The 21,347-nt window shown below is 41.9% G+C and overlaps 1 long non-coding RNA gene across 2 annotated transcripts; it reads left to right on the forward strand.

The window, feature by feature from the left end:
• The first annotated feature begins 2,375 nt into the window (after window positions 1-2,375).
• LOC116660083 lies at window positions 2,376-21,243 on the forward strand. Of its 2 annotated transcripts, XR_004315459.1 has the most exons (5): window positions 2,376-2,749; window positions 5,612-5,759; window positions 16,141-16,202; window positions 17,528-17,765; window positions 21,111-21,243. It is a non-coding gene; the product is annotated as an uncharacterized LOC116660083 (long non-coding RNA). The 2 variants fall into 2 exon arrangements; XR_004315458.1 differs by lacking the exon at window positions 16,141-16,202.
• The last annotated feature ends 104 nt before the right edge of the window (window positions 21,244-21,347 follow it).

The following is a 21,347-nucleotide window of genomic DNA, read 5'->3' on the forward strand; positions in this document are numbered from 1 at the left end:
AAAAGCTTATTCTGAAGTTCATCAGGAAAACCAAGTTCACTAAAATTGCCAGAAAAAAAGTATTTAAAAAGAAGAGTAATAAAGTGAAATTAGTTCTACCCGTTAGTAAAACACGTTTCAAGCAACAGGAATTAAAACAATAAGGTGCTGGCACCTGCTCTGATCAATGAAATAAAATAGAATCTAGAAATAGACCTAAACATGGAGAGGAATTTATGCTAACCCTGTAGAAAATATAATTTCTTTAATAAATGGCATTAGGACAACTAGATAGTCACCTGGGGGGAGGAAAGAAAAGGCATTCCTATTTCACCCTTTATATCATAGAAATTTCCATAGATCAAGAAAAAAGTGATCCTGCAGCGAAGATAACAGCAGAATGGCAAAGCTACTATGGAGTTTGCCGGGACACAGGACTTTCAGTGACAAAACTAGAAAATCCACAAGCTGGACAGCCTATTTCCAGTTGTGCCCCACCTCTGCTCCTGGTGTTAAATTCTTTTGTTCTTTGCATAGCTTTGTTTATATCTGTGCAAGCTTTTATGCTGAAAATAAATAGAAGTGCTTTTGCTTATAATCACAACTTAAAGGAAATTTTATGAAGGGAGAAAAATCAGGGTTTTTATGAGAGAGAGTGACAGGAGGCTCCGCTGCTTGTTTGGCGATGGCCAGGTGGCGGGGCTAAGAACAGGACAGATCAGATATTTGCAAAATGTCCCTTGCTTTTGGTTTGTTGTATTCCTTCATGATTAGATTCAGGTCCTGTTTTGGCAGGAATATCTCAGTGGTATCGTGCTCTCAGTGTGTCCCGTCAGGAAGAGCCACGTAATATACGTCCTCTTTCCATTTCTGATGGTGTCAGCTGTGAACACTTGCTCAAGGTAGTGTCCGCCAGGGTTCTCCACTGGGAAGTCACTATTTCGTACCTTTATAATTAATAAATGTTTTGTAAAGAGATACTTGGATATTATGCAAATATTTTGTTCCACCTTTCCCCCTATTCGTTTCTCTGTGATTCGTGCCTGAAACAGGTATGACCATGGAGTGTCTCGTGGTGATGTTCTAATTCAACCATCATTCCTTCTGCAGTTATTCACTGGCATTTCACAGTACAGCATTCTCCTCCACACTTCAGTATGGACTCATCTCCATGCTGGATTGATCATTATTTTTTGTGCTGCTTAATTTCTCCCAGATTTGGCCGATGAATGCCCCATCAAACCGGCACTTGTACTCTTTTGACAGGTCCCTGTCATACCCGAGCAATTCTTTCACTTTCTGGCACAGCACTGCGCCAGCTTACCTCTTAATGAGTGCTTGGACAAAATCCCAAAGCGTGGCTCAGTGAAGGCAGTCCTGTAGACAGCCAAGACGCTATGATCCAAAAACACTACTGACGGTCTTGCCGGATTCAAGGCTAAAGCACAAAGAAATCATAGGAAGGAGCCTTCTTCTGCCAATCTTCTGTAAATATTGCTTCTCCTGAATAGGCTTTTGATAAGATTTGGACATAGGCCATTTCAAGATTTTGTCTCCTGGCAAAGCACTATCTAATGTAACTTTCTGATGATGGAGATGTTCTCTATCTGCATCATCCAATAAGGTAGCGACTAAGAACATGTAACAACTGAGCACTTGATCTGTGTCTAGGAAGACTGAGGAACTAAATTCTTAATTTAAATTAGTTCACCGTAGCTTTCATTTATATAACTGCATATGGCTAGTGGCTACCATATTGAACATACAGGTCTAGGGGAAGGTTTCCTAAGGCATTTATAGAGGATGCATTTAAATATATTCAAAGTGAAATGATGAGATGCAACCTTAAATGATTAAACAGTTGAAGCATTTTGTGGAGTTGCTGAACCGAAACCTCTTGGGAAGTTGTATCTATGCATCATGTAAATAGTAGATTATAAAATCACTGTGCCACCCTGAGGCGACTCCTAATTTGTGACATCATCACAGCATCAGCTCCTGGGATATTTATCCCTGTGGTCTCTCTTGCAGGGACTGTGTGTGCAGATCATCTAAAAGTTGTTTCAAATTGGTAACCTCTGGGCACAGTGATGGAAGGGAGGGAGGCAAAAAACAAGCCCTATTTAATGTTCCCTCAACAACCTAAACTTTACTTAAGATAGACTTTATTCATGAATTGTCTGTATACTTTGTGGACAGACAAACAGGATTATCTGACCCTGAAGACTTAGGTTGCCTGGCAATAATCTGGAATGGTCCAGAGCCTCCCCCTCTCCCAGCAGGAGGAGCTGTGTCCAAACCCAACTTCTCACAAGGTCAACAGGTGTTGGCAGCAGACAACTAAGTCCCCGAACAGCTGCCATCTAACTCCAGACTGCCTGATACCCAAGCAGACATCGTGTCCCAGTTGGCAAGGCCACTCATGCTGGCTCTATAAAAAGGGAGAGCAACTGAGTAGGGGGAGGGACTTGAGTCCTTCTCTTGGGGTCCAGACACATACTAATCCAACTTGCCCCAACCCACATGTCCCTCCGCAGAGTGCTGAGATCAGAGACCGCGTGCGTCTGTCTGCTCAAGCTCTACTCGTGTGTTCCCACCTGTTCCGAAAAACTCTCACCTTGTTTGCTCAAGCCCTTTGAGGGATACATTTTTAATGAAATTAATCTCTATTGTCCCCCCAATAGCTGACATCAAGGAAAATCACCAATGAAATTTCAACATGTGATCCTGGAGGAAAGAATGCACTGGTGTGAGATCTGTGGACTAGATGGTAGGACGATTTCTCTGTTAATTTCCTGGTTTTGATGGTGGCCACTTTGCTTGCATAGCAGAATGTTCTGGTTTGTAGGAATTACAAGTGAAAGAATTAAGAGGTGATGGGGATACATCTGGAGAAAACTCTAATTCAAAAAGATACGTGCACCCCTATGTTCACAGCAGCACTATCTACAACAGCTTAGACATGGACGCAACCTAAATGCCCATCAATAGATAATTAGATAAAGAAGATGTGGTACACACACACACACACACACACACACACACACACACAATAGAATACTTCTCAGCCATAAGAAGGAATGAAATAATGCCATCTGCAGCAACATGGATGGACCTAGAGATGATCATCCTAAGTGAAATAAGTCACACAGAGAAAGACAAATATCACAAGATAGCACTTATATGTGGAATCTAAAGAAATGACACAGATGAACTTATTTACAAGACAGAAACAGACTCACAGACACAGAAAAGAAACTTATGGTTACCAGGGGGGAATACCGTGGGCCAGCCAAGCTGACATGGAGACTACTGCAGAGGGTTTTGCAGAATTCAAGGAGAAGTTGAACAGAATGGGCATCAGGAGAGATGGGAACCAGGGGAGCCTCAGGGACCCACCGGGCAGCTGGCATGTGGGCCTTTGCGATCATGGTCTTCTGCATTTTGTTCCAGCTCTTTCAGTCTCAGTGACTCGATTTAAATAAAATGAGAGAAAAAATCTGGCCCAGTTTATGCCACAGGCCTTCCCTTAGTCAAATCACCAGCGCCTGGAAGAAAGTCTGGTCCTGAAACTATGCCAGTCAAGACCCACCCCTTGTGGATAAGCAATAGTTCTCAGCAAAGACGGGTCCCGAGGAGGCCAACTATTTCTAAATGCCCCCTACTGCATTTCTGTCAAGTAACAGATCATCGAGAAAGACCAATGGCTTATAATTCTGTCTGATGATCACAATCCCCTTAGAAACTTTAAAAATGATAGATGCTCTAACCCAACAATTTCCTTATGGGAATCTCAACAAGTATGACCTGGGATTTTTTTTTCCCAAAAAACTTATTGGGTGATTACGATGGTGGGCCAGAAGGAATGGTGAGCTTTGGCTAAATAAATCAGGTGGTTAGAGGAGATTCTTGATACGTGTGACTTGAACTTCCTTGGAGGGAGCACAGGACGTCATTGGCCTGAAAGATCAAATTCCAAGCAGATCCTTAAAAAGATTCTACAAGTCCTCATAAATTAAACTGTGGTATGGGCCCAAAAGTAGCTGCACAGGAAAGACAAGTGGGCGTGTGAGACATTCATCTCTGCAACCTGACTTTCCTGCATGGGTTTGTCTTTGAATTTATCACATTGCTGTCATATTGTGATCAGTTTAATGAATCAACCGAGCTTATCCCTGTGTCAATGCGAACTGCATAACACCCTGGGAGAACTCAGGGCAATTGCACCTTGAATTCAAAGCCTTTAGTGGAACATAGCGATCTCTACCCTATATCATTTGGATTTGATAACATCTGATAATGGAAATACTGACATTCTGCCAGCAACTAGGAACATAATTTATTTAAATCTTGGCCGAAAATCACTTATCAGTTTTTGATTTGGAAAGATATCTTTTCTTCATTCTTATCGAGAGCAATGGTTTGGAACTTATCTGTACATATTACTGTACTGACAGGAATAACCGAAAGCTTAGATATACTCCTTGTAAATATTTGCGTTCTGGAGGGTCGAGTTCTCTAAATGTCACTCACACACTTGCATAAACACACACACGCACACACGCACACACAGCCTACACTCCCCAAATTCCCCATTGAGAAGAAAGGACACCTCTAACCAAACTCACCTCTATCAAACACTTATTAAACCACTTGCTGTGAATAATATGGAATTGAACCTTTTGCAAAATACTTGAATGCCCTTTCAAATTTAATCTGTAGGAAACATAGGGGTTAGAATTTTATAGCACAATGGGGTGAACAAGGGAGTGAAAAGCAATTAAACACTTTCAGATTGCTAACTGTGCACCAGGCACTGTTTTAAGCACTTTTGATAGATGATTTAAACCTCACAATAAGCTTATTAGGCAGGTTCTGTTATTATTGCCACCATTTAAAAGATGAGGAAACCTGGGTACATGGAAATGACTTAATGCACCCAAGTCACACAGGTCATAAGTCATGGTGCCTGGATTCAAACCCAGGCAGTCGGGCTCTGGGGCTGTGGAATATATAATAAGAAATAGACTTGGTCTCTGTCCCGGATTCTCAGAATTTCCTGAGTGGTGGAAATGTCTTTTGTCATTCATAAGGAACTCCTTGCCGTCCTATCTAAGTTTTTGTTAATGATGTGACGTAGGGTGGAGCCCCTACAGAGCCTCAGGACGGGGCTGGTCACCTGAAAGACCAAGTTATTAGGGCTGGAACTTCCACCCCACCCACCAACCTCTGAGAAGGTGGCTGGACATCTAGCTCTGTGCAGTCTTTTTTTTTTTTTAATTGAAGGATAGTCGGTTTGCAATGTTGGGTTAATTTCCGGCATACAGCATGGTGATTCAGTTACATATATATATATATATATATATATATATTCCTTTTCATATTCTTTTTTATTATAGGCTATTACAAGGTATTGAATATAGTTCCCTGTGCTATACAGTAGGACCTTGCTATTTATCTATTTTATACATAGTAGTTAGTATCTACAAATTACAAAGTCTTGAATAACAAGATGTGATGCATTTCCTGGTTGGTAATCATACTGAGCCGTTGGAAGGGTGGCACACCAGAGATTCTGAGGAAACTCTGGACCCCCTACCCTTACACCTTCCCTGTGTATCTCTTCCTTCAGGTTGTTGCTGAGCTGTATCCTTTAGAAGAAACCAGTAAACCTAAGGAAAGTATTTCACTGAGTTCTGTGAGCTGTTCTAGCAAATGATTAAACCTGAAGATAGGGTCGTCGGAACCACTGATTTACAGCTGGTCGGTCAGAAGTACAGGTGGGTAGGACTTTTGACTGGCATCCGAGGCGGGAGCCTTCCTTGGGGACTGAGTCCTTGAATCTGTGGGATCTGATACTAACTGCGGGTAGTTAGTGTCAGGACTGAATTGCCGGATGCCCAGCTGGTGTCTGGAGAAGGAGTTGTTGCTGTCTTAGCTTTGACACTATTCCCACTCTCCCAGTGGTGATGGTTGACCCTGTGCAAATGGATGGTACTTATATAATTGTTAGCTTTTCCACTGAAAAGGGCCTGAGGTATAAAGCTGAGGTTGAAATGATGTTCCGTGTCATTCGCTTTAAGAAAGCAGTTACCTGTGTGATAAGTTTCAGAGGGACTGCCTTCAAGTCTGTAAAATTAACATTGCAGAGCTTACAGAAATAAGCTTCAGGGAGTTGAAAAATCATTCCCCGACTGTGATGCTGAAAGCATGAGCTGTTACTTCCTGCTGATTAACCTAACTAGTCTGCTTATTGGTCCTGTCTCACTGCAGAAGGAACACAGTCAAAGTCACATAAGTCTCTGGAGGAGGAGGGGGTATTGCCTCGATGTTTTGATTTTCCATTTACCAATCCAGCCCCTAAGCTAGTTGCAGGCAGCGTGTGAGCCTTTTTTCCAGCTCTGTCCGAGAGTTCTCAGCATTCTTTATCAGCGACATCCCTGCTAACACAGAAAGGGCCAGTGCATTGCTCCTATTAATATGCTGAAAATATTTGCTTCCGACATCTGTCATTTTGCATAACTCTGGATACAAACCATAGACACCATCTGGGATGTCAGAGCAAAGGGGAATGTGATGGTTTGAAATTCTCTTCCGATTTAATTTCACAGTTTTTAGAATTCTTGTTTTTCTTCCATGATAATCACAGGACAAAATAATGAACAATTCTCCTCTGAGTGAGTGATGGAATTACTACAAATTAAGAAACTGTTATGAATATAATTTACAAATAATTATATGACAGAAGCATGAAAAGTGCAGAACTAATGAAACAAAATTAATTAAAGCTACTGAGAGATGATTTTGGTTTTTATTTATTTGTTTTGGTCCCTTCAGGACAGACTCTCCCAAAGTGCTTTACAACACTGAGAACTACAATTCAAAAAGATATCAGGAAGAATATTTTTTTAAAAAGGGTATCTGAAGAACTCACTCATAACTGTGTATGGCAGATGTGTTGGGTTGCATTGCCCGTGGCTCAAGGTATAGGTCTCATCAGAACCTTCTAAAACACAGAGCTGTCCTAATGTGAAATGTTACATCTATTGACAGGAACATGAGGTGGGGGCAAATAAGTCGATGTCTAACCGGTGCTTCCTCATTGGAAGGGACGTCAGAAAAGTAAACAAAGTAAGACCTCTGAAAATTATTTCTTCCATAAAAGTGAAGAGGAAACTGGTAAAAATTGTCAGAATATATTTGTCTTTTCAACAAATGGAGCTGGAACAACTGGACATACACATGCGAAGAAACGAACCTAGGCACAGACTTCATCCCCTTCACAAAAATTGAAAATGGATCATAGACCAAAATGTAAAATGAGAAACTATAAAACTTCTAGAGAATAATGCAAGAGAAAGCCTGGATGACCTTGGGTATGCCTGTGACTTTCTAGATAAAACATCAAAGGCACCATCTATGAAAGAAATTAGCTGGCCTTCATGAAACAAAAACAATTTATGCTCTGTGAACGGCAATATCGAGAGAACAAGAAGACAAGCCACATTCAGGGAGAAAATATTTGCAAAAAGACACATCTGATCAATGATTTTTTCCAAAATATACAAAATACTCTTAAAACTCAACAATAAGAAGGCAAAAACACTGATTAAAATGGGCCAAAGACCTGAACAGACACCTCACCAAAGAGGATATGCAGATGGCAAGTAAGCATATAAAAAGATGTGCCCCGTCATCTGTCATCAGGGAGATGCAAATTAAAACAGCAACATAATTTTCTTTTTAAACTCCGACCACCTTCAAGACTTTATCGGTTATCCTGGTTTTTAGCAATTTGACCATAAAGAACCTGGGTGATTTTTTTTTTCCCTCCAGCTTGGAATTCTCTGAGTTTCTTGAATCAATGGTTTATTGTCTTGAATTAATTTTGGAAAATTTTCAACCATTATCTCTTCAAATATTTCTTTGTTGCTAGTCTCTATCTTTCCCTTCTGGGACTCCGATTTCACATACAGTAGGTTGTTTGATACTGTGCCACAGCTCTTGGTTGCTCTAAGCTTAAAAAAAAATTACTTAGTTTTCTCTTTATGTTTCAGTTTGAATAATTCCTATGAACCTTCACATTGCTTGACCCCTTTTTCAGTTCTTCCCAGTCTGCTCGTAAGTCCATTATAGGAGTTCTTCCTCTCTGATTTCATGTTTATTTATGCCTAGAATTTGCATTTACCCTTTTTTATAGTTCTATCTCTCTGCAAGAATTTCCCATTTGTTCGTGCATACTGTCCACATTTTCTGCTGGTTCCTTTAACATATTAATCCTAGTTTTTTTTAAAGACCTTGTTTGATAGTTCCAACCTCTGGGCCATATCTGGATCTAGTTTTGCTGATAGGTTTACCTCTTAACAGACTGCTTTTTCTTGTTTTTTTTTGGTGTATCTTATAGTTTGTTGTTGTTGTTTATCAGCTTTTTAAAAATAGACTGTGTGTTTTGTTTTTTTTTTAAAAGAGGACACTATGAACTCATCTACAAAACAGAAACAGACTCATAGACATAGTAAACAATCTTACGCTTACTGGGGGAAAGGGGTGAGAAGGGAAAAATTTGGGAGTTTGAGACTTGTAAATGTTAACCACTATATATAAAAATAGATTAAAAAAAATTTCTTCTGTATGGCACCGGGAACTATATTCAATATCTTGTAATAAGCTTTAATGAAAAAGAATATGAAAACAAATATATCTATATATATGCATGACTGGGACATTATGCTGTACACCAGAAACTGACACATTGTAGCTGACTATATTTCAATTTAAAAAATTTTTTAAAATGTAGTACATCTTGAATATTCAAAAAATTTTACATAGTTTTTTTTAAGAAATTTTAGATTTGCAGCAAAGAGAATTGCTGCATACCCCCTGCCCCCGCCCCACACACAGGGGGGCAGCCTCAGTCCCTTTCTGTCCCAGCTCAGTTTGCAAAAGGCTCTGACATGTAATTCTTCTCTATTTGTAAGTGTTCCATTTAGTTTGCTTTCAATGATTAACTGTAAGTCATTTGAAAACACACACAGACACAGCTTTCCTCACTATCAGCAACCCCCCCCCCAGGGGGATGCATTTGTTTTAACTGATGAACCTACCCTGACAAACTAGGATCACCCAAAGCCCATAGTTTACATTAGGGTTCACTTTTGGTGTTGTACATGCTATGGGTTTTGAAAGTGCACGAGGACGTGTATCTAGCATCGTCGGGTCCTACGGAACAGCTTCCCTCCTCTAAAGATCCTCTGTGCTCCTCCTACTCACCCCTCCCTCCCCACAACTGTTGGCAACCAACCACTGATCCTTTTACTGTTTTATGTTAACCTTTTATGGTTTTGTCTTCTCCAAAATGTCATGTAGCTGGAATCAGACTGTATGGAGCCTTTCAGAGAGGCTTCTTTCACTTAGGAATATGCATAAGATTCTTTCATGTCTTTTCATGGCTTGATAGTTCCTCTCTTTTTTGTACTAAATCATATCTCATGGTCTGGATTACCAGTTTATTTATCCACTCAACTATTGAAGAACATCCTGGTTTCTTCCAAGTTTGGACAATTATTAATAAAGCTGCACAAACATCCATGTGCAGATTTGTGTTGGACGTAAGTTTTCAAGCCCTTCGAGTAAATTCCAAGGAATGTGATGGCTGTGTTCTATGTTAAGAGTATGTTTAGCTTTGTAGGAAACTGTCAAAACTGTCATCCAGGGTGACTAGACCGTTTTGCATTCCCACCAGCCACGAAGGAGAATTCCTGTCGCTCCACATTCTCATCAGTGTTTGGTGCTGGCAATGTTCTGGGTTTTTGCCGTTCTGATAGGTGTGTGGTGATATCTCATTTCTGTTTCAGTTTGCAATTCCCTACTGACATACGACATTGCGTATCTTTTCATATGCTTATTTGCCATCTGTACATCTTCTTTGGTGAGGTGTTCAGATCTTTTGCCTATTTTCCCCCCTTTTCAATAGACTTTACTGTGCTTGCTTCGGCAGCACATACACTATGTAGACTTTACTTTTTAGAGCAGTTTTAGGTTCACAGTATGTGTTTCAGATTGGCTTTGTTCATTTAGTAAATGTGCATTTAAGATTCCTCCATGTCTTTTCATGGCTTAATAGCTCATTTCTTTTTAGCGCTGAGTAATATTCCATTGTCTGTCATAATTTTACATAGTATAATAAATAATGATACTTTAAAAATGGGATATCTTGACCTAACAGAAGATTTTTCTGGCCTGCTTTTCTGTAAATTCATTGATTAGATCATTGCAAGCTGCACTTTTAGCAATTTCATTTTTCATCAATATAATTGAAAGCAACATCAATCACTCTTGCCAGATGCCAGATCACTAATAATTTTGGATAATTTTTAATTTTGAGAAAGAAGAAAATATTTCTGGAGCTCTTAAGGGCATTGGTCTGTTGACACCATGATACATTTCTGATAAATTACTTTAAACTATAATTTAGCACATCTAGAGATTATTCTCACAGAATAATTTTTCTAAAAAAAAGGATTTAATTCTTAGTACAAAATTGATTTCCTGTAAGTCTGAATTGAGTTGTAAATTTCAAATTACACACTGGCGTTTTAATAGTTTTTCTGGTATCTCCTCTAACTTGTGGAGGTTTTTGAAACTGGCCTCATCATTTTTATGTAACTTCAAACACTAATTTATGCATTCTGAAATTGTATCTTCAATTACAATGAAGATTTAATTTTAAGAATTTTTTCCTCGTTAATATTTGCTTTATTCGGAGCTCCTTATGGAAGTGGTGTTCTTTTCCGTTGAATGCCATGACCTTTAAATTTCATTTCCAAGCCTGTGGATATTTGCTTTGCTTTGCTTTGCTTTGCAATGTTCCAGCAGTTTTAAAGACTGGAGAGCCTGATCTCTGAGAATTCTAATAGCTTCCTGATAAGCTTCAATGCAATGCCCACGTGTATGGTTTCCCTTTGTAATAATTTACTGGCAAACTTTACTGCTTGAGCACCCACAGTTCCTGTCCTGGGGCTCAGGCCGGAGAGCTAATACTTGTGCAGACACTGCAAGGATGGGCTCTGGGGACAGAGGGTCTTGCTGCCTCCCACCCCAGGTGCTGGCAGCCACTCTTTTTTCCCTGTAGCTGCAGCTGGTCTGTCTCCACTGCTTCTGCTGCTGCTGCTGCAACTGTCATCAGCCCCAATCAGGGCCAAGTCCTGGCCCGGCCACCTTGGGACCCCACTGGGCCCAGACTGTCCCCAAGGCATCCATATATGTGCTTGGCCATCAAGCCAATTGCTCAGGGCTTGTCTCCTGACATTTCTCTGCTGCTGACATGCATATTCCATTGTCCCTTAGGGCTTCACGTACAAAACACAAATGCAGAGATTAAATTATCAAAAATTTCAAGATGGCACCAGTAGAGCATTAAACCACACACAGTAAGTGAAAGAAACCAGTCACAAAAGACCACATATCAGAGGATTCCATTTATGTGAAACCAAGTCCCAAACTCAGGAAGGCAGGCTTGGCTTTCACTTGTCTGTTTCCCAGTGTAGTGTCACCTCCCATCAGTAGCACCCGAGGGCCATTGGAGTGGCGGCAGGCATCCTTTCCCCTGTGTGACGCCCCCTTCTGCTGTCTCCCAGAGCAGTTACCCCACCTCCTCCGTAGGCTCCCTTCTATGTGGTTGTGCCTGATCTTCTCCATGGGCTTGCAAGACTATTACTCCACGATGCCAATGGGCCCTTCCAGTTCAACGGACCCTTCGGATCAACGTCTTCTCACGCTTGTAATCAACAAGCTGCCTGTTTTGCCAGAGAAACGACTCAATTCCTTGCATGAACTGGACCGCTCTTCTCCTCCCACCCACAGCCCCTGTGTCCTCTCTGTTGGCAGCAGTGGCTTGAAGAGAGGGATACAGACAACATTCAAAGAGATCACATTCTTACAATGCAGGGATTACAGTCCAAGGAGTGTTAGAGAAGACACGTTTGGATGGTGTGTTGTTCTATGTTTGAAGCTATAACTTCCCAACAGAAAAGCTGACCTGACTGGAATGCAAATTATTGTTCACGTTTTCCTGCATGTCCTGGATAAGACCTGCATTTGTAGTCGTGATCAGTGAGGCACTGTAACGACCTGTGAGAGAGTCATTAGAAGCCCAGTGGACGGTGCAGCTTCACAAGTAATGACGTAGCCAGCATTAAGTACACGGTGCGGGGAGCTGCCGAGGCTGGAGGCCTCTGTGGTTCAACGCATCCTGGTTCTGTGGAGCCCCGCATTGTGAGTGTGAACAATGCTGCTCACCTTTCTTTCATGATGAGATATAAACTTTTTTATTGAGTGTCCACTAGCTGATGAATGTATAGCTAAAATGTGTAGTATATCCACACAACAGAATATTATTAATTGGGCAGTAAAAATTAATGAAATACTGACACGTGCTACAACATGGATGAACCTCGGTGAAAAGGAATCAGTCACAGAAGTCCACATAGTGTATGATTCCATTCCTGTGAAATGTCTGGAATAGGGAAGTCTGTACAGACAGAGAGTAGATTAATGGTTGCTTGGGGCTTGAGTAGGGGGGTGGAGTGGGGCGTGGAGGAGTGGAGGGAGTGGGGAATGACATCCAATGGGGACAAGGCTCCTTTTAGAAGGGACAAAATATTCTAAAATCAGATCATGGCAATGGTTGCCCAACCTGGTAAATGTACCAAAAAAAAAAAAAAAAAAGACTTTAAATGGGTGGATTGTATAATATGTGACCAATATCTCAATAAAATATACAAATTTTTTGTATTTGGGTTTTAAAGTATTAATGACTTATTACAAATTACAGGCATACCTCATTTTCTCGTACTTCACAGATAACCGCTTTTTCTCCAAATTGGACGTTTGTGGCCACCCTGCCTACAGCAAGTCTATCGGCATCATTTTTCTAAAAGCATTAGTTCACTTTGTGTCTCTGTCTCACATTTTGGTAATTCTCGCACTATTTCAGACTTTTTCGTGATTGTTACGTGTTACAGTGATCTGTGATCAGTCATCTTTGATGTTACTGTATAATTGTTTGGGGGAGCCATGAACCACACTCACCTAAGACAACAAACTTAATTGATAAATGCTGTTTTGACTGTTCCACTAACTGGCTGTTCCCCCAACTCTCCCCCTCTCCTCGGGCCTCCCTATTCTCTGAGACACAACAACATTGAAATTAGGCCCAATAATAACCCTACAATGGCCTCTAAGTATTCAAGTGAAAGGAAGAGCACGTCAGTTGGGCAGACTTCATTGTTGTCTCATTTTTAAGACATTGCCGCAGCCCCAACCTTCAGCACCTGCCACCCTGACCAGTCAGAAGCCGTCAACCCCGAGGGAAGACCCTCCATCAGCAAAAAATTATGACTCGCTGAAGGCTCAGATGATGGTTAGCATTGTTAGTAATGAAGTATTTTTAATTAAGATATGGACATTGTTTTTTAGACACAATGCCGTTGCACACTTAATAGACTACAGAATAGTGTAAACATAACTTTTATATATGCCCTGAGAAACCAAAAAAAATGTGTGTGCCTCACTTTATTACAATGTTTGCTGTATTGTGGTGGTCTGGACCCGAACCTGCAATATCTCCCAGGCCTGCCTGAATAATTCAGCTCTAAATATTAGGAGAGTCTCACTTCAGAACTGGGTTACTTAGACTAGTAACTTTAGGCTAAGGCCAGGTTTGTAGTACAGAACACAACAAATAAAAAAGGCCAAGTTATAAATAGGCTGGTTCTCGAGCTTCTCCCACTCTGTGACTTGCCTCCTGTTTTCCTCCAACATCTGTCAAATTCTGACGTGAGGATCTCAGCACAGCCGTTGGAACACTGGACGAAAGAAGACTCGTGGTGTGTAGTGTGTGCCTGGCAACGGAAGCTTATAAATCAAGCTGAAAGGTGGTGAATCCGCAAGATTGATGGCTCATGGGGAAATATGCCAACTCAAATGCAAGTTGATACCAAACCAAATGGAGCAGCATCTTCTTACCTAGCACTGCTCACGCTGTCAGGCGGTCTTTGCGAGAATTCACTGCAGCACGTTCAACTGAAATGGAGTCTCCCATGACTTGACGCTTTCAGGTGCTGCTCAAGACGGTTTCTGACCAGCTTGCAGAAGAGATGGACAGTCTCCAGCGCATGCCTTTGGCTGAAACGGCGAAAGGGATTTGAAAAACATTAATTCCGGAGTCCCTTAAAATAGCGATGGGAATATGGGGCCTTCATTTTAACTTCATTTAACCCTTGAGGACAAGAGGCACCCCATGCCTTTACTTAGGGAAGCTTAGCCTGGCTTTAAAACCTTTTGAAAATGATCTGCCAGGGTCACGAATTAGGAATGTTCAACAGATCAGGAATCGTGAATGTCTTTCTCTGTGAGTATTTTTTTCCCCTCTTCTTTTTCTCTAATGGAAATGGCAGTGGTTGAAATTGCTTCTTGAAATATCTGGAGTTCCAGCCATCTTTCAGGAATCCCCATTTTCTGGGCAAATTTTGCCTCGTAATCCTAGGTCAAGAGGTCATCTCTCCGCGATGAGCCACTCAAGACTGGTTAAGAGCTGACGTCCTCTGGTCTTCTGTTTCCGGCTCACTTCTGGGGGGGACTTCTCTTCTGTCTACAGGGTGCCTTTGCGCCTCTTTGTGCTGCCCGGCCTCCCCCCAGGACAGTCAAGACTCATACAAACACCAGCTCTGCTTAAACCGGAAGGGGTCTCTGTGGAACCTCCTGCGGCTCCCTCTGAATCCACTGGTGTTCTGAATAATGACCTGAGATCTGTTTTCGTTCATGCAGTCCTTCTGCGTTTTATATTCCTGGCATCAGGTTTAGGATTTGAAAGCCTGCATTTCAAATTCTCACTTTCTCTAGCTGAAAATTGTCTTATGCTATCGAGCACTAGATTGAGTTATTTACTAAGACAGTCTGCTTTTTTTTTTAATGGTATATATTTTATTTATTTTTAAAATATTTATTTATGTATTTATGTATTTAATGGAGGTACTGGGGATTGAGCCCAGGACCTCTCCCATGCTCAAATTAAGCACATGCTCTACCACTGACCTACACCCCCGTACTTTCTTTATACACTGTCTCTGACTAGAAACTTAAAAGAGCTGTTTTTTACAGACTCATGTTCCTTCCACCCTGACTTGATTATATTTTAAGGGGTGTTAGACCAACACATTTCCTGAACTAGGGAACACTAAATCTCCTAAGGCATATATAGAATAGTGAGTGATATTTTAAATTTTATGACCAGTTTTTAAAAAGGGGGCAGGAGAAGAAGACGTGAGCTGTGGACATGGGAGACACAGAGACAGAAGGAAAAAGCGTTTTTGGAATCTTGGAGAAGCCGGTGTTCATCAGACCTCAAAATACCCCAGAACATGAACCTAATGCATCAGCTCTGGGATTTGGAGAAAGAACACAGTAACTAGATGCTCCCATAAGGCCCTGACATGCAGGTGCCCAACCAGAATCACTCAGCGTTCCTGAGTGAAAGGTACAAGCACTTGGTCCATTCGACATCTTCATTCTAAGAAAACAGGCCTACTGAGAAGGGAGGATATGTTTAAAAAACAAAGACACTGGACTAGATTAACAAAAGTTTCACAACATTCATTCAAAAAATATTTATTAATGATGTGTCACGTGTTAGCACTGTTCGAGGCACTGAAAATACAGCCATGAGCAAAATAGACATAATTCCTGCCCCCAAGGAGCTACAGTTTAGTGGGAAGAGACAGTCAAATAACCATGGGCTATAAAGAAAGGTTCACGGGAATGGGGGGGGGGGGGTAACACGTCCTTGGGACATTTTCTCTTTTCATTGGTGTTTTTTCCTTTCTGTTTGAATTGTCTTTATCTACCATCTCAAATTTCCACAGATGCAAGATTCATTTGGATTACTGTCATATTAGCAGTACAAACATTATTAAAATTCTCTGAGAAGGTGAAGGTCAGATAAGCATCCTTTAGTTGGAGTTTCACAGACTATGGTCTTCCTCCTAATCTATTCATTTATTTATTTTTAGAGGAGGTACTGGGGATTGAACCCAGAACCTCATGCATGCTAAACATGCACTCTACCACGTGAGCCATAACCTCCCTTCTTTCCTCCTAATCTAGATGGCGGTGGATGAGAGTTTTGATGGGTCAGAGGAAACAGAACGTTGCAGAGCATAAAATAGGTATCCGTGGAGTGGTTGCGGGACAGAGGGAGTGAGGGAAATGGACATTTGAGAGCAGAGCACTGCAGGCAGAGGGGGAGTGAGTGACGATGTGCTCGGGACACAGCAAGCTGGTCCATGTGGCTGTAACAGAATGAGCATAAGAGGAGTGCCAGGAGGAGATGGAACTCGGAGCCAGGTTAAGTGGGGCCTTTTAGGCCGTCATAAGGACTTGGGTTTTACTATATGATGGGATGCCACTGAAAGACTGATTCGCTGAATCTCTTTAGCTGCTTTGTCGAAAATAAACAGAAGGCAAAGGGAACCACCAGGAAGATCGGTTAGGAGGCTGTTACAATCGTCCTCGCAGATGTGATTAATAATGGTCTAGATGAGGTGTGGAGCAGGGGAGCAGCAAGCTGCCCAATGTGTTTTCCAAGGTCAGATGGACAGAATTCGCAGACAAACTTGTTTTGGAGTAGAAGAGAACAAAAGGAGTCAAAGATGACTCCAAGATTTTTGGCTTCAGCAGCTAGAAGATGGAATTGCCCTTGACCATGAAGAGGAAGACTAGAAAAGAATAAGTTCATGGCTGGGAGGGAGTATAATAGTCAGGGGCTAACATGCTCTGTTGGAGAGGTCCGTTAGACACGCGAAGGGCAGTGTTGAGAAGGCAGCTAGATATGCAAGTGTGGATAGAAGGGTTCTGTTGCTGGTATTTATTTGGGAGTCATCAGAGAGTCAAGGGTGTTTAAAGCCACCGGACAGGATGAGATCCCCTAGGGAGAGGGTGTAGCTGGAAAAGACTTCTGAAGCCTTCACCTAGGACACTCCGGGATGTGGAGGACAGGAAGAAGGGGCTATCCAGCAAAGCAGAATGAGAAGGAACCATTCGCCTCCCATCCAAGTACTAACCAGGCCCGACCCTGCTTAGCTTCCGAGATCAGATGAGATTGGGTGCGTTCAGGGTGGTATGGCCGTAGACAGAAGGAACCATCTGTGAGATTGGAGGAGATTCTAGAGTAAGTATACTTTGTACCCTGGAGACCAAGTGGAAAAAAAAAAAAAAAGCATTGTAAGAAAGAATGATCATTGTGTCAAATGTTGGCAGGAAAAGATAATGACAGAGAACTGACAATCGAATCTGGTAATGTGAAGGCATTTCATTGGAATGCTGGAGACAAAGCCAGGGAAAGAATGGAAGGCCAGAGAGACAAAAACAGACAGCAATTTCGAGTTGTTTCTCCATAAAAGTGAGCAAAGAAAATGGGATATTACTTGGCAGGGAATGTGGTGCCATTTATTGTCATTGTTCTTTTTGTCTTCTTTTTTGTTTTTGAGATTAGAAGCATAACAACACTACATGGCAGTAGAAGAGTCCAGCGGACGGGGGAATCACGGATAACTGAGACGGAGGGCATGACTGCAGGAAGGGAGTTCCTGTGCAGGCTCGGAGTGGTTGGCCTTGGCATTGGACAGCCATCCATCATAAGGAGACGGGAGTCAGGCCGACCAGGAGTTCCAGGAGAAATAACAGGCGGAGATCTCCGGTTAACTCGGTGGTTGTTGTCAGTGAAGTAAGAGGTGAGGTCATCACCCTGTGAGTGTGGAGGGAGGAGGGGTCCTGGTGGTTTGAAGAAAGAAGAAAAAGTAGAAAAGGGATCTCGGAGAGTGAAAGTAAATTGACTCAGTGCAGCGGGGATGGCTTGGGCTTTGTCATGAACTGAAGGAATGGACGGTCAGCACAGTTGTGTGTTAGTCTAAGCTTCTCTCTAGCCACCCGACTGCAGAAGCCAAGTCGGCTGAGTTGGGTTTAAACAGTGTTGAGAGGTGAGGAAAGAAGCACGCTGGCTCAGAAGGTTTGCCAGTGGGGGATCAGCTCGATGGGCCAGGAATCTGAGTCCCATAAAGCAGCAAAAGCCAAACTGAACAGCTGAAAGGTGGGCGGGTTTGATGGGAATGTTTTGGAGGTCCTGGTGGTACCGGAGGTGCTCAGGTCAGAGTGGAGACGGGAGTGAGCCAGATCGATGGGGGGTAGTGGTCAGAGGGTGGGAGGCTGGAAACAGAATTTACTCTTGGAGATTCCGATAGTCGCAAAGTCTAAGATGACACCGTGTAGGTGGCTGGCTGAGGTTGGATGGAAAATTTGAGGTGAGGAGGTCAAGGCCAAAGTATTGAACAGATTATTTCTGTCAGTGATTTCCAATGTTTTGGCAACTCACTGGATTAACAGACCACTTGTTAAAGTATTTAAGCAGGTCCTGCAAACTCTCTCCCACACTAAGTACTTCGCGGAAGTGCTTCCCCGTAATCCTAAATGCACTCCTGTTGGCTCAAGAGGAACAAAGTCTTGTTTCAGATCTTCAAATGATGTGAAAGTGACATATTAAAAAAAAAAAAAAGTTTTTTAATCTCTCGGTTCTGGATAGTTAACAATTTAATCTACTCCTGGAAAGAGAAATCTGATTAATTTAAGATGAATTTTAAAGACTTAAATAGAAAGACAATAATTTCTTCAATTTCTTTTTCCTTCTCTTAACCAGCTATAGGAAGCTTCTTTATTTTTTCATGATGCAATTAGAAAATTGCCAGTAAACTACATCTTAAATTTAGTCAGAATGATCCGGAAGTAACACTGAACTGACGAAGATGTGGAAAATATTTGGTGCGACACTCAAGCACCAGCAGCTCAGAGCTGAAGCTGCTGCAAGCTTTTTGCAGTCAAAACTCTTCCATCACTATTTACCACAGTTTATAGGCACTTTTTTCAATCTGTGATAATTCACTTTTTTCAAATTGGTGGGAAATAGAAGTTTATAAAAGCTAAAAGGCAAACGTACGCTCTAAAGATCACAGAAGAACCTTTCTGAAATTTGGAGGCTGTTACGTCTCAGGAAGGCACAAAAGTACAATAAAAGTCTGTTGTAAAGGCTGGGAATTGTTAGCTGCCACCACGTCACACCCTGGGTGGGTAAAACAGCAAGTTCTTCTCTCGGGACCAAAACCATTACCTCCACTGAGGCCACACGACCCCGTATCACTTGTCTAAAACCTGAGCCCTGGGGGAGAAAGCTAGCCAGTTGGCCCAGCATCGTTGTTGTCCGTACGTGGGAAGTTTCTAAGATTAGTGCACTATATAAATAAGCTAAGGGCCCTGCTCAAATACAGTAATTAGATCTTGCTGCTCAGAGCCAGTAGATAGCAAAACGCTGCTCTTTGAAGACAGTCAAGAACAGGGAAGAAAAGGAAAACTCTACATGTTTTTAAAAACCGAAACAATACAGTGATGCTCTAAATAATGGAGACTGCTAAGTCAAGAACCTGCTAGCAAGTGGGTAACTGAGGAAGTTATCTGAAAAATTGTAAGGATTTTTTGGGGGGAGGTACTGTTATGCTGTGCCCCACAATGACTGTAGACCAGGAATCGCTCTCAACTCCTGAAAGTGTGACATTGAGGGGCTGCAGGTTTTTATCCTGAGATCAGAAAAAACAGACAAAAAGAAAACTCCTGTGGAGTCAGGAGAACGTCCGTTACCCTAATAATGAGAGAGAAAGCTGGTCACTACCTTACAGGGTTTACAGAAACCTTAAGTAAGAGGTCCGTTGCATCTGCGTGTCGCTAGATAAATGCCTTGAAATTAAGACAGGTTAGTATTTCTGTCTCATACTGATGGACAAGACCCAGACTGCAGCTGTTAATCTTCTGTTGCTCAAAGTGTTTCCCGGAGTAGCACGCTAAAGCTGTGCTCAAAATTCTCTTTACATCCTTTTGATGACATCATACAGAAAGATGCAATTTGGCATTTACATGTTTTTTACCCCTACCTAATATTATTTACTAATCACACCTTTTCAAAAAGGGAGGTAGGGTTTGGGCTCTTCTTTCACAGACAATACTACATAGCTGGAATTTAATAAAGTTGCTTTGTTTTCATAATATTTTTTAATCTTCAACGCACAGAAAGTGATAATAATTTTCCCTTTACCAAAGTGATTGATATGCTCCTTTCTAAAAATAAGTTGACGTCAAAATGTGAGTTGTTTTGAAGAAAAGTATAGAGTTAGTAATACTTTTAAATATTAAATTAGAATGGTTTGTGGAAAGGGCAAACATCCATCAGGCTCTTTCTAGTGTCTGACATGTAGAAAAACCCTGCCTACAAGTCTGGTTACCACATACACAAATTAAAAGCTGTTATTTTATTTTTATTTTTTTAAGAGCTATTATTTTATAAACTACCCAATTAGTGAACCTTGTGCCCAGAACTCTTTCCTACGAGCAATATTAAGGGGCATGAATAAAGACCACATTTTTAGGATATCCGTATCTTAAATCACGCTTTACAGCTGAACAGACTACAGGCCAAGGACAGGTGACCTGACTGGGGTCCTGGAGGAGCCACATCTGGAATCCTAGTCCCGGCCTCTGCCTTCCCATTCAGGATGTGACAAAGGAGCTTTGGTTGCTCTGATTGATGGAGAGTTTAGGCAGCACAGCAAAGGTAATTGCAAGATAACTTTTACTTTATTTAAAATAGATTTTGAATGGCACCACATGATAAGGACTTGATTCAAAGGCTGAAGAGCTGTCTCGCTTCTTTCTACCAACTGCTCCTTCAAGGCTCCTTTTCAGGTGGGGGAGATGAGGACAGACCCCTTGGAGGAAGCCACCTGCTGGGTGTATAAAAAGGCCGACGGAGCTACCATTTTCCTGGCTGACGGTGGAGAGGGTTTGAAATTTTAAGTTATTTTGTACAGTTCTCTTTTTCTCACACTTGCATCCAGGCAAAAGAATGAATTCATTTGAAGTTATGACCAAAAGCTCCAGCTGACCCTGTTTTGACGGGCAGTCCCGGTCCATTCAAATTCCCCGTCTCCTGAGTGAGTGTCTCCCCGCTCCTCACACGCACCTTCCACTCCCTCCCGCAGACTTCCAGCACCTTCCCCATCTCAGCGCTTCGCTAGGAGCCCGGAAGCTGCTAGAAGAGAACGATCCCATTTTCCCAGCACCAAACTTAGCACGCGGTGTGCATGGACACCAATTCGCTCCGAACCTCAGCACCACTGCGTTAATAGACTTTTGTCTTGTTCTGGTCACTGCTTTATCCTCAGCACCCCAAACAGTGCCCTGGAAATAACAGGTATGCAGTATTTTTGAATAAATGA

This window comes from Camelus ferus, chromosome 26, assembly GCF_009834535.1.
Source record: "Camelus ferus isolate YT-003-E chromosome 26, BCGSAC_Cfer_1.0, whole genome shotgun sequence".
NCBI lineage: Eukaryota > Metazoa > Chordata > Mammalia > Artiodactyla > Camelidae > Camelus > Camelus ferus.